The sequence below is a fragment of the Sphaeramia orbicularis genome, chromosome 22 (genome assembly GCF_902148855.1).
Source record: "Sphaeramia orbicularis chromosome 22, fSphaOr1.1, whole genome shotgun sequence".
NCBI classification, from domain to species: Eukaryota; Metazoa; Chordata; class Actinopteri; order Kurtiformes; family Apogonidae; genus Sphaeramia; species Sphaeramia orbicularis.
The window spans coordinates 30436657-30442656 of NC_043978.1; the positions used below are offsets into that span (position 1 = coordinate 30436657).

Below are 6000 nucleotides of genomic sequence, written 5' to 3' on the forward strand. Positions count from 1 at the left end.
TAAGAAAGTCAGAATGGGTCAAAACACAGTAATATCCCATCTGAGAGTGAACTTTAATTGATCGCCATTCCAACATTTATCTCAATATAAAGTAGCTCCTTGTTTTGGATAATCCATTATGGTCCAACTAAAGCAAAAATGAATTTAAAAGTAAAAATGTGGGTCATTTACCAACACTAATCTGTCAAATTGTCTCTAAAATGTCCCGTCAGAGAGATTTTGAATACTGTGTTTTGACCCATATTTGTAATAATAATAATATAGTATCATTTCAGCACTGAAAATGCACCACAACATCCAGTTTAGAGAAATCCTATGCAGTCGTTGTGAGGTAGTCTGCAACTTTTACAGCCATCAGTGACTGAAAATGGACAGGAAGCCACTAAAGTCAAGCAGAAAATCTATAGAAAGGACCAATGTTTGTGTTGAAAAAAATTCCACTGAGGGTGTGCAGAAGATCAAACCATTTAACTTCCACTTTTTTTTGCATTAAGAGCCATGTTAAAACTAAAACTCAACATAACTGCCTTTGGGTATTCCAAACAGCCTAAAAGCATCTACTGATCTAATAACTTCTGATCCAATAATCCCATCACTACATGTAAATAACTGAGGTAAAATGCAGTTTCTCAGCTTTTTGTGGTGATCAGATATGATCATTTGGATGCATAGTGAACATAGAAACACCATCAGCTTCTACAACACTGATTCACCAGTAAAACCATGTAGTTTAACATATAGATGCTTGCTTTTATGTTCAATATATTCTACTTTAGCTTCAGTTTGGTCTGTTTTGATTTAATAACCTGAGCTTTTATGAACAATTATATAATCAGTGACTTAAATGTTAAAACTAAAACTCAACATAAGTGACTCTGGATTATTCCAAACAACCTAAAAGTATCGACTGATCTAATAACTTCTGATCCAATAATCCCATCACTACATGTAAATAACAGGTAAAATGCAGTTTCTCAGCTTTTTGTGGTGATCAGATATGATCATTTGGATGCATAGTGAACATAGAAACACCACCAGCTTCTACAACACTGATTCACCAGTAAAACCATGTAGTTTAACATATAGATGCTTGTTTTTATGATCAATATATTTTACTTTAGCATCAGATTTAATAACCTGAGCTTTTATGAACAATTATATGATCTGTGAACAGCCAAACAGCCTAAAAGCATCTACTGATCTAATAACTTCTGATCCACTAATCCCATCACTACATGTAAATAACAGGTAAAATGCAGTTTCTCAGCTTTTTGTGGTGATCAGTAGGCCTGTAAACATATACCGAACCGTTTCAGTACACACCTGTTCGGTTTGGTACACAGCTGTACCGAAGCGGCACAGTATGTTGAGAAAAAGAAAAAGGAATGAAAGACATTGTAAGATGCGGAACTCTTAATCCGCGCAAATTCCACACGGACATACTGAAGGATGCACACATTGATCCGAAATACCAAATAGCAGCTGTTATAAGGTAAAAAAAAACAACAACAACAACAAATATGATGTGAACCTGGAAGGAAGAGACTGGAGACCCTCCGCCATCATTACAATCCTGCTTGGGATCAGTTCAGGTCCCAGTGAAAGACAACAACGAGGAAAGCGATGTTAATAAGACGGACGTTGTTTACCGCCTATGAACTACTGTAGTTCTACAACACTGACACCTGCTCTGTCTGTCTGTCTGTCACACACACACGCTGTATAACAGAGGAACAGAACCCAGAGTTGGACGTTGACAGAATATAAAGTTTCACTTTTGTTTCACGCCAGCGTTAGTTACGTTAGTTGTGGACCCCCCCACCCCCCCTGCTCTGACCAACAAAAAAAAAAACCAAAACAAAAACATCCCCCCGACAAATCACGCGCACGTACACAAAGTGGCCTCAACAGTTTGTTCTCTGTCCTAAAATAAATGATTTGGTTAATTTTTTGTTGTCAAAGTTGCTCTTCAGTTATTTTAAAGAGAAAACCAGTTTACCCTGTTGTTAATGTTGAACGTCATGTGGAATTTTTTTTGGTATTTTTATGCACAATGTGAACTGACAGAACTGTGATTTGATTTTTGTTGTTTGTTCAGAACTACCTGTTAGGGAAAAGTGCAATACTAATGTTTAAAATACATTTAGTAATATTAATACTTCATTTTATTTCCTATTTGATTTAGAGCAGCAGAATTATATTCCTGTTTTTCTATGTTCTGTTGTGTCCAAAAATTGGGAGAAAATTTTTCAAAAATTCATAAATGTATTAAAGACATTTTGAGGGATTTTCTTTCTTCCCGTACTGAACCGAAAAAAAACAAAAAAAAAAAACAATCCATGGCTTTGAAAACCGAAAAACGTACCGAATCGAAAATTTTGTGTACCGATACAGGCCTAGTGATCAGATATGATCATTTAGATGCATAGTGAACATAGACACACCATCAGCTTCTACAACAATGATTCACCAGTAAAACCAATGTAGTTTAACAGATGCTTGTTTTTATGTTCAGTATATTCTACTTTAGCTTCAGTTTGGTCTGTTTTGATTTAACACCCTGAGCTTTTATGAACAATTATGATCAGTGACTTACATGTTAAAACTAAAACTCAACATAACTGACTTTGGATATTCCAAACAGCCTAAAAGCATCTACTGATCTAATAACTTCTGATCCAATAACCCCATCACTACATGTAAATAACAGGTAAAATGCAGTTTCTCAGCTTTTTGTGGTGATCAGATATGATCATTTGGATGCATAGTGAACATGGAAACACCATCAGCTTCTACAACAGTGATTCACCAGTAAAACCATGTAGTTTAACATATAGATCAGTGTTTTATGTTCAACATATTTTACTTTAGCTTCAGTTTGGTCTGTTTTGATTTAACACCCTGAGCTTTTATGAACAATTATATGATCTGTGAACAGCCAAACAGCCTAAAAGCATCTACTGATCTAATAACTTCTGATCCACTAATCCCATCACTACATGTAAATAACAGGTAAAAGGCAGTTTCTCAGCTTTTTGTGGTGATCAGATATGAATGCATAGTGAACATAGAAACACCATCAGCTTCTACAACAGTGATTCACCAGTAAAACCATGTAGTTTAACATATAGATCACCGTTTTAGGTTCAATATATTTTACTTTAGCTTTAGTTTGGTCTGTTTTGATTTAACACCCTGAGCTTTTATGAACAATTATGATCAGTGACTTACATGTTAAAACTAAAACTCAACATAACTGACTTTGGATATTCCAAACAGCCTAAAAGCATCGACTGATCTAATAACTTTTGATCCAATAACCCCATCACTACATGTAAATAACAGGTAAAATGCAGTTTCTCAGCTTTTTGTAGTGATTAGATATGATCATTTGGATGCATAGTGAACATGGAAACACCATCAGCTTCTACAACACTGATTCACCAGTAAAACCATGTAGTTTAACATACAGATGCTTGTTTTTATGTTCAATATATTTTACTTTAGCTTCAGGTTGATCTGTTTTGATTTAATAAGCTGAGCTTTTCTGAACAATTATATGATCTGTGAACAGCCAAACAGCCTAAAAGCATCGACTGATCTAATAACTTCTGATCAACTAATCCCATCACTACACGTAAATAACTGAGGTAAAATGCAGTTTCTCAGCTTTTTGTGGTGATCAGATATGATCATTTGGATGCACAGTGAACATAGAAACACCATCAGCTTCTACAACACTGATTCACCAGTAAAACCATGTAGTTTAACATACAGATGCTTGTTTTTATGTTCAATATATTTTACTTTAGCTTCAGTTTGGTCTGTTTTGATTCAATAACCTGAGCTTTTATGAACAATTATGATCAGTGACTTACATGTTAAAACTAAAACTCAACATAACTGACTTTGGATATTCCAAACAGCCTAAAAGCATCGACTGATCTAATAACTTCTGATCCACTAATCCCATCACTACATGTAAATAACAGGTAAAAGGCAGTTTCTCAGCTTTTTGTGGTGATCAGATATGAATGCATAGTGAACATAGAAACACCATCAGCTTCTACAACAGTGATTCACCAGTAAAACCATGTAGTTTAACATATAGATCAGTGTTTTATATTCAACATATTTTACTTTAGCTTCAGTTTGGCCTGTTTTGATTCAATAACCTGAGCTTTTATAAACAATTATGATCAGTGACTTCCATTCAAAGAAAACAGCTGATTTTCTGTGACAAATGCACTTAACAGAACTAGTTCTTTAATGTTTGTTTGTTTGTTGTTGTTTTTTTTGGGTGCATAAGGACTAGATGTATTGTCATATGTCCTTGTTGCACATCCATGTTCACTTTTTGGACCAAGGCGCACCCTGTTGTGTAAAAAAAAAAAAAAAAAAACTTCTTTTCCAGGCTGTGTCAGGGTTTGCATGGGGTGTCCAGTCAGATATCGGAGCTGCGGTGTGATCGGTGCTCGGCGCAGGGACAAAGGCTCCAGCCTGTCCGCAGATGGGCTCCAGTGTGCGCCTTCACCTGTTTAACATAACGGTGAAGGCTGTGGGACAAATAGGTTCATTATGTAAGCAGCTGCATGGAGCAGCAGCCACACGGACAAACTGCACTGAAAACTGGGGAAAACAACCCAAAGTGCACGGATAACACAAAAAACCCAAAGCGTAAACTCATCCAAATAAAGTTGCGTGTTTTTTCTCTCTCTCTCTCTCTCTCTCTCCGCTAACCCAACCTGGTGCGTGTTCCTATTCCACACCGAACACAGATCTGAGCTGAGGACACGGACACACAAAGTGTCTACTCACCTTCACAACGACCACAAAAACAGCAAAACAGGCGAATACTCCGAACCGAACAACTTCCCCCGATTTAGATCATGTAGAGAGGCTCCGACAAGGACTAGAGCCGACAGAAAGCCCAGGTCAGCGGTCTGAAGGACCCACACAGTCCTGCACGGCACAGCTAATGGAGGACAGACACACCACCACTCCCTCCCTCTTTCCACGATCACGTCACAGATCCAGTCCCACTTTTCCTTTCAGACCGGGAGCTTTTCTGCTCTCCTACTGCCCCCCCCCCTTCCCTGATAGGAAAGGGTTAAAGCTGCTTTTTCACCTCAGATGTTCCTCCTGTTCTGGTGTGGAACCCCTGGCCTCTGGAGCAGAATGGCAACTATTTAGCTCACATTTATGACTTCTGACTTAGAATTTTGACTTATCTCAGAATTTCAACTTTTATCTCATAATTATGACTTTTAATCTCATAATTATGATTTTTATCTCATAATTATGACTTTGTATCTCATAATTATGACTTTTTATCTAATAATTTAAACTTTTATATCATATTTATGACTTTTTATCTTATAATTTAAACTTTTATATCATATTTATGACTTTTTATCTTATAATTATGACTTATCTTGTAATTTCAACTTTTATATCATAATTATTACTTTTTATCTCATAATTAGGATTTTTATCTCACAAATATGACTTTTTTTAATCTCATAATTGGGATTCTTATGTCATAATTATGACATTTATCTCATAATTATGACTTTTTATCTCATAATTTCAACTTTTATATCAAAACTACGATTTTTTATCTCATAATTATGACTTTTTATCTAATAATTTAAACTTTTATATAATAATTATGACTTTAATCTCATAATTTCGACTTTTGTATCATAATTATGACTTTTTATCTCATAATTATGATTTTTATCTCATAATTATGACTTTCAATCTCATAGTTGTGACTTTTTATCTCATAATTATGACTTTTTATCTCACAATTTCGACGTTTATATCAAAATTATGATTTTTATCTTGTAGTTGTGACTTTTTATCTCATAATTATGAATTTTATCTCATAATTATTACTTTTTACCTCATAATTATGACTCTTGTCTCATAATGTTGATTTTTATCTCACAATTATAACTTTTAATCACATGATTATGACTTTTATCTCATAATTTC

At 35.0% G+C, this 6000-nt stretch overlaps 1 protein-coding gene across 4 annotated transcripts in view; it reads right to left on the minus strand.

Moving 5' to 3' along the window:
• fermt2 (FERM domain containing kindlin 2) overlaps positions 1–4962 on the minus strand; it is a 127280-nt gene extending 122318 nt beyond the window's left edge. For all 4 annotated transcript variants that reach the window (XM_030127175.1, XM_030127174.1, XM_030127172.1 and 1 more), the window contains exon 1: positions 4819–4962. The gene's annotated coding sequence lies outside the window, so the exon portion shown is untranslated. The remainder of the gene's footprint in view (positions 1–4818) is intronic.
• Between the last annotated feature and the right edge of the window lie 1038 nt (positions 4963–6000).